The following is a 14709-nucleotide window of genomic DNA, read 5'->3' as shown; positions in this document are numbered from 1 at the left end:
TCTAGATGGCATTGCTCTGGCCTCTAGCACTACCGTAAGAAACCTCGGAGTTATATTTGATCAAGATTTGTCTTTTAATTCTCATTTAAAGCAAACCTCACGGACTGCATTTTTTCATCTGTGTAATATTGTGAAAATTAGGCCTATCCTGACCTGAAAAGATGCAGAAAAATTGGTCCATGCTTTTGTTACCTCTAGGCTGGATTACTGTAACTCTCTATTATCAGGTAGCTCTAGTAAGTCCTTAAAAACTCTCCAGCTAATTCAGAATGCAGCAGCACGTGTACTAACAGGAACTAAGAAACAAGATCATATTCCTCCTGTTTTAGGTTCTCTGCACTGGCTCCCTGTAAAATCCAGAATTGAATTTAAAATCCTACTGTTAACTTATAAAACTCTAAATGGTCAAGCTCCGTCATATCTTAGAGAGCTCATAGTGCCATATTATCCCACCAGAACACTGCGCTCTGAGAACGCAGGGTTACTCGTGGTCCCTAAAGTCTCCAAAAGTAGATCAGGAGCCAGAGCCTTCAGCTATCAGGCTCCTCTCCTGTGGAATCATCTTCCTGTTACGGTCCGGGAGGCAGACACCGTCTCCACATTTAAGACTAGACTTAAGACTTTCCTCTTTGATAAAGCTTATAGTTAGGGCTGGCTCAGGCTTGCCCTGTGCCAGCCCTTAGTTAGGCTGACTTAGGCCTAGTCTGCCGGAGGGCCCCCCTATAATACACCGGGCACCTTCTCTCCTTCTCTCTCTCTCTCGTATCCTATTACTGCATCTTGCTAACTCGGCCATTCTGGATGTCACTAACTCGGCTTCTTCTCCGGAGCCTTTGTGCTCCACTGTCTCTCAGATTAACTCATATCACAGTGATGCCTGGATAGCATGATGTGCGTGGTTGTGCTGCTGCCGTGGTCCTGCCAGATGCCTCCTGCTGCTGCTGCCATCATTAGTCATTAGTCATACTTCTACTGTTATTATACACATATGACTATTGTCACACATGTATATTGCCAGATATTAATACATACTTTCAACATATTGTACCACAGTAGCCAGAACTATAACTATAATATTGTTACTTTCAATAATGTTGTTGTAAGCTACTGTCATTACCTGCATATCTCTCTCTCTATCTCTCTCTGTCTCATTGTGTCATACGGATTACTGTTAATTTATTATGCTGATCTGTTCTGTACGACATCTATTGCACGTCTGTCCGTCCTGGAAGAGGGATCCCTCCTCAGTTGCTCTTCTTGGGGTTTCTACCGTTTTTTTTCCCCGTTAAAGGGTTTTTTTGGGGAGTTTTTCCTTATCCGCTGCGAGGGTCATAAGGACAGAGGGATGTCGTATGCTGTAAAGCCCTGTGAGGCAAATTGTGATTTGTGATATTGGGCTTTATAAATCAAATTGAATTGAAAATTGAATTGAATCCCCTCGTCAGACTAGTTTGTACAGTATTTAAGTCCAGGATTACAGTTCAGTCTTTGTTGGGTCCTTGATTTGGTTGTGTGATGTTCAGTTGCTGTTTCCCTGGAATAAAGTGATCTCTTTGAGCTCCTGTGGCTGGCCATCGCCTGTGGTTGGGTTCACCTGCTCCATGAAAATTATATTTCAGTCATTTTGAGCTATGGCATTCTTGACCCTTTTCCCTTTTTAGTAAATTTGTTTTCCGTGTACTTATTTGATGTATATTTGTCACTATTTCTCTCTTTACCCAGTTTTGGCAAAACTGCGAGTTTCAGCAAAAAGTGAACTCCATCACATCCGTCGTCGTCCAGAGAGTTACCACTCACCCTGACATGCGTCACGACTCCTGCACCTTCCAGCCACTGTCCCCCAATGACTCTTTGGAGGAACACCTCTTACTAGACTCCATAACTTGGCCTGAAACTCCACTTTTGCCAGCTCCTCTTTCCCCAGAGAACTCCAGTGATCCAGCTCACAGCACCTTCACCATTCTCCCAAGGAGGGGAGGAGGACAGTGGCAAGTAGGGGATCAGCTGGAGGTTATGATAAAAATGTTTGACTTCCATGGTCGTCCCAAGAAGTATGGGGGGGACTTCTTACTTGCCCGGCTCCACAACCTGGAGCTTGGTGCAGGTATTGCTGGGCAAGTGGTGGATCATCTCAATGGGAGCTACTCTGCTGTATTCTCTCTACTCTGGGAAGGAGATGCACAGATTGAGGTAATGCTAAAAACTATCATGTTGAATGTTGTTTGTACAACAAGTGTTTAATCTATCTCCTACGGTGGCCCTGAAGGTCAAAATGCAACAAAATTTCAGAAAACCATTACAGCATTTTCACAAAACAAAACAAATTTTAAGAAAACAAAACAACATTGCTGAATATACTTCAACACTTCAGAAAACAAGACACCACTTCAGAAAACAAGACAACACTTCAGAAAACACTACAACATTTGGCGAGACTGAGACTGGAAAAGGTAGGTATTATTTGAGAATGATTCCTTGACCCTGATTGGATACACTCTCTGTCAGTCTGTTTTATTTCCAGTGGACTGGATGCCTTGCAGAACATTGCTGCCTGTCACAGGTCGGGACAGGGGCATAGCCATAATTTCAGAAGTGAGGGGGACATAGTGTTCAGAGGTCTATTGAGTGATGTATCATCCTCTTGCATTCAATTGCATCTCTCCTTAGTGGCTAAAGAGGTTCTTTAAAATTATATACTATCAAAATCTAAAGTTTTAGATGAGTTGACACAGAATGACCCTCGAGCATCTACAGGGTAAGTAGCCAGATAATTAAGTGCCAAATACCTGCCTGGTTTCTCCCTGTCCCTCTTTATCTATTGCAATAATATAGATAATACATGTGCAAAGCGGGGCGTCGGTGCCTTCGTGGCAGAGCAGGCGCCGCAAGGTACAAGGCTGTTGCCACCGTGGCCCAGGTTCAAATCCAGCCTGTGGCCCTTTGCTGCATGTCACCCGTATGGGTGTTGAACGTAGGTAACAATAACATTGGTATTCTTGTTAACTAGCTTAACTTGATTTATTGGCATCTATTAATTAGTCATCATTTAGCAAACATTATCTACATGCAACAGCATCACTCAACTTACACGGTTTGTTTGGAAGAAACTGCAAGTTTTTTTTGCGTCTTGCCGGCTGGTTTGCTGAACATAGTTAACACAGTTAACACACAGCAGCACTGCCCAGCAGCACACGTCTCGTCTGTGTGTTTGATTCAGATCACAACACAACAGCATATGTATGCTGCCTGGCTCCATCTACTCGTGGTGCGTTTAAAGACAGCTCAGAAAAATATGTTAGCACATGTTAAAAACGAATTGGTTAACGGTTGTAAAAAGTGCAGAGGACACAGATACGGGAAGTGCAGGGGACATGTCCCACACGTACCCCACATCCGCTACGCCCATGGGTCGGGAGTAAGATAAACATTAACCTTATTTATTTCGAACAGGAAATTGCCGTCTAGAAGTCTGCAGTCTGCATAGCTGATACCCACGGTATCTCTCTGCCAGACTCCTGGTCTGTTAGAATGCTTTTGCTGTGAAAAGAGTTGATGGCACCTGAGGGTCCATCTCCAAAGCTGCTGTTTGCTCTTCTTCCAGCTAAGTAGTCTCATGGGCGGGAGTGAGGTGGAGGGACCACAGGGTCCAGTATGCTCCATCCAGAATACTTGTGACTAACATCACAGTGGCTTGATAAATAGCAATATGGAGCACTGAATTTGATGAATTTACAAATTATTATGGATGTCACTACTTCATGTCCCACCCTATGAAATTCCATAAAAAAACAGACAAAAGTCCACACCCCCATGTCCAGAAGTATGCGGATGCTACATGTGAAAGGAGGGAGGCAATGGTGGTGGGACAAAATGTTATTAAATATACTCTGACATAAATGAAACCATTTTAGATCTTTGGTGAATTAAATTCAGCAAAGCATTTGAATGGCGTAGGAGCTGTGACGTTTAGTGTTTCTGTCAAAGGAGTCTGGCAACTGTGGACGGGGGCAGCAGCAAACTGTATTTTAGCCACATATAGCCATATTTAGAATATATTCCCCGCTTCACCTTGCTGTCAGACAGCCCTTTACAATGAGAAACTGATATTGTTATGTTCTGCACTTGTCAAATCCACCAGACTTTATTGGCAGATATAGTAATTGTGTTATTGTGTGACTTTGGAAACTGACCCAACTGTACCCATTCTCTTGACTGCCTGTCCGAACTGGGAGCGTAAGATCGATATCATAAATACAGTTCTTGTCTTTTCCCTGATGGTGTGATATTATTTAAAATATTTTATTATTTTAATGTCTAGCTATTCACTTGTTACTTTTTCTGCACTGTTCTAGTCCTGCTCTGTGAAGAACTTTGGGCTGCATAATTGTATTGAAGGTGCTATATAAATAACATTTGATTTGATTTTTATTAAGTTGCTGAATTTGTTGCTAGTTGCTTTTTAGAAATGAAGTCACTAAATCTAGCCAAAAAGTCACCAAGTTGGCAAAACTGTTTAGGATTACATAAAATATAATTTTATCTTATGCTCCCAACCTACAAGGCCTCATTTACACCGCAAGCAATGTGTTCGGAAAACAGTCGCGAAGCAGCAGCACACGTGTATTCACACCAAAACAGAACAGACGCATCGCGCATCGGCCGCTGCTGTCCCGTCAAAATACAAACCACACCTGAACAGATTGTGGCAGTAGTGCACCGTGTTTGCAAATCTCCAATAAACCCCAAAGAAGAAGAAGGGAGTTTGCTCTACAACATGAAACATGTGGCTGTCAGGTCTCGTTTGGTCAAGGGGGAGATGTCTACGGTGGCCAAGAGAGGTCACAACACACGCAAATGAGGTTGCTGTTTACGAGAGAGGTCACAGCACACACAGACTCATGTTTGCGTGTGTTGTGACTGCTCTCATTTGATTTGATTTGATTTTGCTGAAGGCCTAAGAGACGCAAACTCATGTTTGCGTGTGTTATGACCTTTCTCGTAAACAGCAACCATTTGCAAGCGCTACGCAAATGCATCACCTGCGGTGTAAATGAGGCCTAAATGCCCTGACACACCAAGCCGACGGTTGGCCTTCGGTCAAACTCGGGCGGTCGATGAACATCTGTCACCCTAGTTTTTGCAGTGTGTCCCACACCATCGGCACTTCGGCGTGGGCCGCTTTTCAGCTGATTGAGCATGTTGAATCAGCAGCAGAGCTTGTCGGTGAGAGAGGTCACTCTGATTGGCTGTTCAGATTTTTATTTCCTCGCCCCTGTAGCAAGTGAATCTGCCTGTAGTGAAACCGGGGCTAACCGGTGCTTCCTCCTCAGGCTCCACTTCACTCAGCTGCCCGACAGACCTGCTGCTTCTTCCCACTTTAACCTGAATAACAAACCGGGGCTAGCTGTGAGGCTAGCAGAGCGTTAGCCGCAGCATGACTGGAGGGAAGCACAGTCAGTTAGCCTCTGCTAGCTTCCCAGCTAGCGCCAGTTCTCCGTTTGGATCCACCCGGAGCATCGAGCCCCAGTTTGTTATTCTTGTTAAAGTGAGAAGAAGCAGCGGGTTCGACAGGCAGCTGAGTGAAGTGGAGCCTGCAGAGGAAACCATCTGGATGTAATAGTCCGTGGAGGTGCTCCGGTGCTCAGCTGCACAGATAGGAAACCCCTCAGCTGATGTACCACTCTCTCTCACTCTGCTACTTTGTTTATCTCATGCATTTCTCAGACTTCCGTTTTCCCTTTTTGCATTTTTGCCTCTCATGCAGGCGCAGAACCTACGTGCTACTTGGCCGTTGGATGTAGTCTTTGTAGTGTGTTCAAATGCAATTGAAACAGGGCGACCTGAAGTGATGTAGGTGACACAAGAGTTGGCTTTCGTCGCTGCTAGTTCTTTGATGTTGGTTTGGTGTGTCAGCACCTTAAGAGACAGCAATGTGCTGCAAGGCATCCAGTCCACTGGAAATCATACAGAAGAAGGAGTACTCATATTTGTCACAGACTGACAGACAGTGTATCCAATCAGCCTCAAGGAATCCTTGTCCAATAACTACCTTTTTGGTTTGAGTCTCACCAAATGTTTCGTTTTCCTAATTATTGTATTGTTTTCTGAATTGTTGTACTGTTTTCTAAAATGTTGTTGTGTTTTCCGAAATGTTTTGTTATCTTAAATTTTGTCCTGTTTTGTGAAAATGTTGTTTTGTACTGAGAAATGTAGTTGTGTTTTGACCCTCAGGGCCATTGTCATCTTCTATTTGATTGTTTACTACACTCCGTCCCCTGAAGTTACTGTTGCTCTGCCTGTCAACTTTCGATGGCAGATTCAGCCCTCACATTTTAACATTTTAGAAACAATGGGACTTTTTCATTTTATACAAAAGCTGGACCTAAGCTGATTGTAAATCTTCTCAGCTTCAAATTTTCCCTAGCAAAAAAAAAAAAAAAAAAAAATCAGCTGTAAAACAAGTTTTAAACATGCACTTGATAGCTACATGATATTGGGATGAAACAGTGAGGCATCCTCACCACTTGATGAGCAATATCAAAGACATGGAAATAAAGTAACAGGTTTGTTCTTATATTGCAGTCCTAGTCTTAGGGGTATGATAGGGAAATATAAGATCGGAGTGTTCCATACTAACATAACCCTGTTTGGGTAATGTGTATGGTGTACATGTTGTCTGGATAACCAGATAAAATCCAATTGAACAGAACAGGACAGGGCTTCTAACATCACTAACTAAAAATAGCAATTATATCAGAGCAGGCAACCGCTTAATTATAATAATTAATTTCTTACACTTTTCCCTATTATGGTTTTAGACAAGACAACCTTCTCTAAACACTTTAAATGCAGAGTATTTCTCTTACTATTCACACCACTTCAAGTATGGAGAAATGCAAAGCTTGACAGATTTGCAATTCCTAGTTACAGTTGCCAGGCTATGATTGGACAGTCACTATTTGGGGGAGTGGTTTAGTGAATTTAGACAGTTTTTGAGAGATTGTCATCTTTGAGTGGTTTTGATTTTATTTGTCTTTATTAATATGACTCAACATGACTTGGACTTGGTGAAAACTCTGGTTTTCTATCCAATCAGGTGACGCTGGTTCATCCTAGTGAGGCTATCCCAGTGCTGAAAAGGCTGAACAAAGAACATCCTGACAGAACTTATTTCCACAGCCTGTTCCGCTCAGGCTCACTCTCTGAAACTACTGTCTGTAACGTCTGCCTACGTCCAACCCACCAGCTGCTGTGCAACTACACTGACCCCCGTTCAGGTGAGCCTTGGTTCTGCTACAAGCCAAAGAACCTGAGCTGTGATGCCAGAATTGACCATGCCGGGAGACAAAAAGGTGGATTCATCACAGCCAATGAGGGGAAGCTATTTCGAAGGTAAGGGAACAGAGACAGGACTGGCATTTTGTATACCTTCTATTAACATTCATCCAGTGCTACCTTTGTAACCAACCCAACTGCCAGAAGAAAATGTTGGTTTTGTGTTCCCGCTAACCACTGACACACCATATTTGCATGTTATTATGTAGCAAATATGTCAAAGACCACGTTTTGGCTTAAAATACCTGGTTTGTGGGGCACTATCCAGGCAAGAAAACTGTGATTTCTTGGCAAGAAACAGTCACTTTTCATGTTTAAAGAACCACTGGAAACAGCAATGGGTCGCCACCATGGATGTATAAAGAGACCTTGATACAGCATTGGCAGCAAGGCCCCAGTTATTCATATGAGTATTGCTCAGAAAATGGTTCATCTGCCACGTATAAAATTACCTGGATGACAGGCACTGCTTCTCCCTTGTGTGATCCATGGCGCAGACACAGTAGACATCTCCACTGGCTGAGCTGGCTACTCCAGGTTTAGTACTCTGTTAACTTGAATGGGGATAAAATAATTCAAAAGTCTCTTCTAGACTTTCTAATTGTTATTTAATGTTAGTGAAATGAGTCATTTGTGACATTCAAAAAAATGTGTCCACTGATTTACAGAGGTCTTTTTCTCATTGTAAGTCAATGAGAAAAAGTATTTTTGGGTCAAAGGGCATCATGTGACAGACCTAGAAGTTGAAGTTCCACTGATTGGCCACCACGAAAATTGGCTTGGTGCCCGCTCACTACAGAACACCCAACTTTGGTGCCAAAAAAAGTTGGGACTCTGTGTAAAATGTACATAGAATCAGAATGCAATGATTTCCAAATCCTTTTTGACATAAATTTAATTGAATACACCCTAAAGGTATACAGATATTTCTACAGTCTACAAAATATTGAACGTTCAAACTCATAAACTTTTTAATAAAAACATAAATACTCATTCTGAGTATTTGATGCCTATAACACGTTCCAAAAACCTTGGGACAGAGGCATGTTTATCACTATGTTACATCCCCTTTATTTAACAACACTTTGTAAGTGTTAGGGAACTGAGGACACTAAAGGCCAAAACACACTGGTCGCCGCTCCTGGACACGCTGCCCAGCGGCACTTCACGCCACTGTCCTATTTCCAGCCTTGCTGCCTCAGTAATTAAACACATTTTTCTCCCGCTCGCTCTATGCTTGTACATACCAGCTCCTGTAGCAGCCCTGTTACTCTGTTCCTGTAGCAGCTTGACTCCTCTCCTTACCATTGATGCAAAGATAACTCTGTCATAGCTCAGGAAATTGGCTCTTCAGATGAAAAATAAAGTTTCCTAATGGGCTGTCCACACATGATTTTTAAGCTAATGCAGAGGTGGAGGAATTATAGATCTTTCCGTAAAAGTAGTAAAAACTTTGCATGGTCATCTGTTGACAAGCTGCAAGCAATTCCAGTGTGTACTAGGCAGAGATTGCGCTAGACTTTTTTGTCGCCGGTCATTTTGACCGACAGGGTCGTAAAAATCCGGTCATAATCTATTTTTACCAGTCATTTTAATTTCATTTTTAAATGATAATAAAGACATTCAAAGACATTTAGTTTTCATTCGTTTGTTTTTAATAAATCCAACAAACAAGTTATAAAGTGTGCATTAATAAGGACATGAACGAAAAGATGAACAGACATCCACACACCGCAGTGCTTCAGTTCGGCGTCTAGTCTACACGCGAGCCGCGAGCGCTTCTGTCAAGCTGGATAGAGCGGATCGTACCAAACAGGAAGTCGGACACAGAAAAGACGAGAGAATACGGCCAATTTTCAAAATAAAATAACAACAGCATGCACTGAGGAACGTGAGGGAATACCATGTTTAGAATTTAAAATAACACAACAGTGCATAATCGAACACATTTTCCAATACCATAATCATTTCATTACAATTTTAATTTTGTGTCACTGAGCCTACAGACATAACTACCTAAATAAAATGGTCAGAACAATATGCCCTATTCATTCAGTGTTAATCCAACACTCTCAATACATGGACATGCAATGACAAATTGTCATTAACTTATTACATTATAAAAAACGATTAAAATATGGACTTACCCATGTTTAAAATGACCTGTTGAAGTGAAAAAACGAGTACTGACGGGAACAGACGAGTGGAGTGCGCAGGAGAAATGCGCTGCCTGTGTGGACAGTCAAGTGCTTGCGAGTATACTTGCAGGACTTCTGCGGCACTACGCTTCCGGTGTGTCCAGGCCGTTATGTTAACAACGCTACATGAAGCAGATGAATGACTTTTTCTCTGCAGTGTGAAAACGGCAGCCACTTAAACTACTGACTGTGCACTCCGCTGCCAAGTGGGCAGGGGTGGTAATTGCAACCGGTCAAATGACTGACGGCCTTCAGATTTTCTGGTCATTGTTGTAAAAAAACGGTCAATGACCGAGAATATCCGGTTAACGCGACCCCTGGTGCTAGGGGCGGCACATGTTTTCAGCTGAAATGTTGAATTTCTGCAAATTAAGTTCTTTCCCATTCTTGCTTTATATGTGATTTCAGTGGCTCAGCAGTCCAGGGTCTCCACTGTCTCGTTTTGTGTTTCATAATGCGCCACACATGCTTGATGGGAGATAGGTCTGGACTGCAGGCAGGCCAGTTTAGTACCTGCAGTCTTTTACGACAAAGCCACACTGTTGTAACATGTGTGGAATGAGGCTCAGCATTGTTTTGTTGGAATAAGCAGGGATGTCCCTGAAAAAGATGTTGTCTGGATGGCAGCATACAGTGGCATGCAAAGCGTGGGTCCCCCTGATCGAAATTTCGTTTAATGTGGATAGTCAAGTATGTAGAAGATGAACTAATCTTCAAAAGGCAAGATAAGGAAGTTAAGGATGATACATGCTCTTCAACATTTCAAGCAAGATTAGTGTATTATGTTTTGTACAGTTTTAGAGTGAAAAAAGAAAGGAGCACCATGCAAAAATTTGGGCACCACAAGACATTTGAGCTTTCAGACAACTTTTACCAGGGTCTTGGACCATGACTAGCTTGTTAGGGCTATGGCTTGTTCACAGTCATCATTAGGAAAGGCCAGGTGATGCAAATGGTGATGCAAATGTTAAAGCTTTATAAATACTCTGACTCCTTAAACCTTGTCCTGTCAATCAACAGCCATGGGCTCCTCCAAACAGCTGCCTAGCACTCTTAAAACTAAAATTACTTACACAAAGCAGGAGAAGAGTATAAGAAGATAGCAAAGTGGTCTCAGGTAGCTGTTTTCTCAGTTTATAATGTAATTACGAAATGGCAGTTAATAGCAAGTGTGGAGGTCAAGTTGAGGTCTGGATGACCAAGAAAACTTTCTGAGAGAGCTGCTCATAGGATTGCTAGGAAGGCAAATCAAAACCCCCTTCAGATTTATCAGACTCTGGGGTGGTGGTGCACTGTTCTACTGTGCAGTGCCACCTGTACACTTGTGCTTTTTGGAAACAAGTCCTTTGGACTGATGAAGTTAAAATAGAACTGTGTGGACGCAGTGAGCAAAGGTATGTTTGGGAAAAAAAGGATGCAGAATTTCATAAAAAGAACACTTGTTAACTGTTACACATGGAGGTGGTTTGATCATGCTTTGGGCTTGTGTTGCAGCCAATTTTGATTACATTTCCTATTTACATCTAGTAGACATTTGGCAACAACAGCATTCTTTTAGAATGCCGTTAATGGCAAATTTGAGTGTAATATTGATTCTTTCTTTAGTTCTAGTTTAGTCTCCACCAACTCCAGAGTGAAATATCTGACTTAGCTGCTAAATGCTCTGCTGTGTTCACCAATTAATTGCTAACTTTGTCTGTCTGCTGTTCAGTAGTAAGTAGTGCATAACTGGATAATTTGGGGTTCTTTGATGAAAACAGCTGACTGCTGCATCTGATAAAATATGTTGATGAGAACTGATATGAGCTGCAAACCTGAATGAATGAGCTAAAAGATTCTACAGTGCTCTGTAGAGCTCAGAGCTCATACCATAATTGTCCTTGATTGCAGCTCAAGGTGTCCTGTTAACAGTTTAATAGATGTCTCTTTTACAGTGATATTCTTGGGACTGCAGGGAATTTGTTTTGCTGCAATGCTTTAAGTGCCCACAAGGAAAACTTGTAAATAGGGCTAAGCTGTGTTCCCAGAGGCCTGGTTTAACGTCTGCCTAGTTAGCAAGAGCTAACACAACAGCAGCGGCTAACATCTGACACTGAGCCGTTAAATGGTCCCAACGAACTCACACCAACACTAAAGCTGCTCAACTTTGTTGCTAAACCCATAATAACCATTAAGTAATGTTAGTGTGCTGCTAACAGTTAGCCCTGTATTTACGTTCAGGGATGTACACAGACTTTTTGTGGGGCATATACTTGAGTAATAAAAAGGCAGTAGTAACACAAATAGGTTTTGCATGTGAGGCAAAATGTTGTTTTTTTATGTATGCTCGCAAAGCCTGCCCCGCCGTGAGGTTTCAATGTGTCTGCCAGCACCAGAGGGGCTCCTAATGTCTAAGTACAGTACAGGCCAAAAGTTTGGACACACCTTCTCATTCAATGCGTTTTCTTTATTTTCATGACTATTTACATTGTAGATTCTCACTGAAGGCATCAAAACTATGAATGAACACATGTGGAGTTATGTACTTAACAAAAAAAGGTGAAATAACTGAAAACATGTTTTATATTCTAGTTTCTTCAGAATAGCCACCCTTTGCTCTGATTACTGCTTTGCACACTCTTGGCATTCTCTCCATGAGCTTCAAGAGGTAGTCACCTGAAATGGTTTCCACTTCACAGGTGTGCCTTATCAGGGTTAATTAGTGGAATTTCTTGCTTTATCAGTGGGGTTGGGACCATCAGTTGTGTTGTGCACAAGTCAGGTTAATACACAGCCGACAGCCCTATTGGACAACTGTTAAAATTCATATTATGGCAAGAACCAATCAGCTAACTAAAGAAAAATGAGTGGCCATCATTACTTTAAGAAATGAAGGTCAGTCAGTCCGGAAAATTGCAAAAACTTTAAATGTGTCCCCAAGTGGAGTCGCAAAAACCATCAAGCGCTACAACGAAACTGGCAAACATGAGGACCGACCCAGGAAAGGAAGACCAAGAGTCACCTCTGCTTCTGAGGATAAGTTCATCCGAGTCACCAGCCTCAGAAATCGCAAGTTAACAGCAGCTCAGATCAGAGACCAGATGAATGCCACACAGAGTTCTAGCAGCAGACCCATCTCTAGAAGAACTGTTAAGAGGAGACTGCGCGAATCAGGCCTTCATGGTCAAATAGCTGCTAGGAAACCACTGCTAAGGAGAGGCAACAAGCAGAAGAGATTTGTTTGGGCCAAGAAACACAAGGAATGGACATTAGACCAGTGGAAATCTGTGCTTTGGTCTGATGAGTCCAAATTTGAGATCTTTGGTTCCAAACTGTCTTTGTGAGACGAGAAAAGGTGAACGGATGGATTCCACATGCCTGGTTCCCACTGTGAAGCATGGAGGAGGAGGTGTGATGGTGTGGGGTTTTGCTGGTGACACTGTTGGGGATTTATTCAAAATTGAAGGCACACTGAACCAGCATGGCTACCACAGCATCCTGCAGCGACATGCCATCCCATCCGGTTTGCGTTTAGTTGGACGATCATTTATTTTTCAACAGGACAATGACCCCAAACACACCTCCAGGCTGTGTAAGGGCTATTTGACCAAGAAGGAGAGTGATGGAGTGCTGCGGCAGATGACCTGGCCTCCACAGTCACCGGACCTGAACCCAGTCGAGATGGTTTGGGGTGAGCTGGACCGCAGAGTGAAGGCAAAGGGGCCAACAAGTGCTAAACACCTCTGGGAACTCCTTCAAGACTGTTGGAAAACCATTTCAGGTGACTACCTCTTGAAGCTCATGGAGAGAATGCCAAGAGTGTGCAAAGCAGTAATCAGAGCAAAGGGTGGCTATTTTGAAGAAACTAGAATATAAAACATGTTTTCAGTTATTTTACCTTTTTTTGTTAAGTACATAACTCCACATGTGTTCATTCATAGTTTTGATGCCTTCAGTGAGAATCTACAATGTAAATAGTCATGAAAATAAAGAAAACGCATTGAATGAGAAGGTGTGTCCAAACTTTTGGCCTGTACTGTACATACATTATTTGTACATACAGCACACTTATACATAGGGACATTTGTACATATACAATAGTACATTTGTACCGTACGTACTTAGGCCTCAGGGAAATCAGCTCCTGAGGCTTACGTGCATACTGTATATTTGTACTGCATGAACATAGACCTCAGGAGCACATGTGCAGATGTTTCTTTTTTCTTTTTAATGTATGCTTAAGATCTATACTATTTGCACCTAGCAATTAGTAAAAATAGCACCATTCACTACACATCATTTACACATCATTTGTCTTAGGTAACAACAAAGAAAATAGTGCTGCACTGTGCACCCTTTAGTGGTCTATGCAATAAATAATCATTTTAAATAATAATACTGCTCTCTGAATACATAAAATAATAAACCAACCATCTTCCTTTAAAACTACAAAGTAGGCCCATGTTCAGTTGCAACTATCACTCTTTTCCTTTGTTCTCCTCCTTTCAATTTGTTTCCTTATCCCCTCATTTTCTTCCCCTTCTCTTTCTTTTTTAAATAGTCATTAGTAGTAATTGTCACAATTATTGTCAAAATAAGTGTTAATTTGCGTGTTAACTGTAGTGGAGGTTGAAGACAGAGGGGCAGGGCTAACCCAAACAGTTGTCAGGCATACAACACACTTTTAACTGAGAATTGGTGCCATGGGCCAAATGAGAAAAAAGAAAAAAACAACAACTTAGAATTATTAGAATAAATAAAAAAAACATGTCTTGCAAAAGGGCGCTTATCCAGTCAGAGGCTTCAAGGGTAGGTGCTTGAGCATTACCTGGGTTCTGTCTGTGTACATGAGTGATTGTGTGTGCGGGTAGACTCTCCCCCCACTATGGCGCTTACATTTCTGCAGCCGTAGTCTCCTAGAGGAGGGGGAGGCAGAAGGACAACAGGTTTTATTTTTAAAAAGAGTGAGAGCAGTGCAAGTCATGAGAATAACATTACTATAGGTCGGTCCCAGAAATTAGAGATGAAAAAAGAAAAAGGTTTTAGCCTATTTATATAAAAAGCATTTACTTTCCTTGCCTGGAGTTCAAATCAGTTGCCTTTCTCCCTCTCAAATATGATGACATGTTGAACCAAAAAGAGTGAAACTTTATTTTTTGCCATGGCACTTGTTACCTAGCCATATCATTTTATTACC

General features: G+C 42.0%; 2 protein-coding genes and 1 pseudogene across 2 annotated transcripts in view; all 3 read left to right on the top strand.

Annotated features, from left to right (window-relative positions):
* The window catches only part of LOC125882482 (NXPE family member 3-like), an 87904-nt gene that overhangs the window by 18372 nt on the left and 54823 nt on the right, over positions 1 to 14709 (top strand). The window lies entirely within an intron of this gene.
* Positions 1 to 14709, top strand: part of LOC125882476 (NXPE family member 3-like) — an 81308-nt pseudogene that overhangs the window by 52378 nt on the left and 14221 nt on the right.
* LOC125882490 (NXPE family member 3-like) overlaps positions 1 to 14709 on the top strand; it is a 76999-nt gene that overhangs the window by 48069 nt on the left and 14221 nt on the right. The gene's annotated exons all lie outside the window — the stretch shown is intronic.

The sequence above is a fragment of the Epinephelus fuscoguttatus genome, linkage group LG22, assembly GCF_011397635.1.
Source record: "Epinephelus fuscoguttatus linkage group LG22, E.fuscoguttatus.final_Chr_v1".
In the NCBI taxonomy this organism is placed as follows: domain Eukaryota; kingdom Metazoa; phylum Chordata; class Actinopteri; order Perciformes; family Serranidae; genus Epinephelus; species Epinephelus fuscoguttatus.
This window is presented reverse-complemented; position numbering and strand designations above follow the sequence as displayed.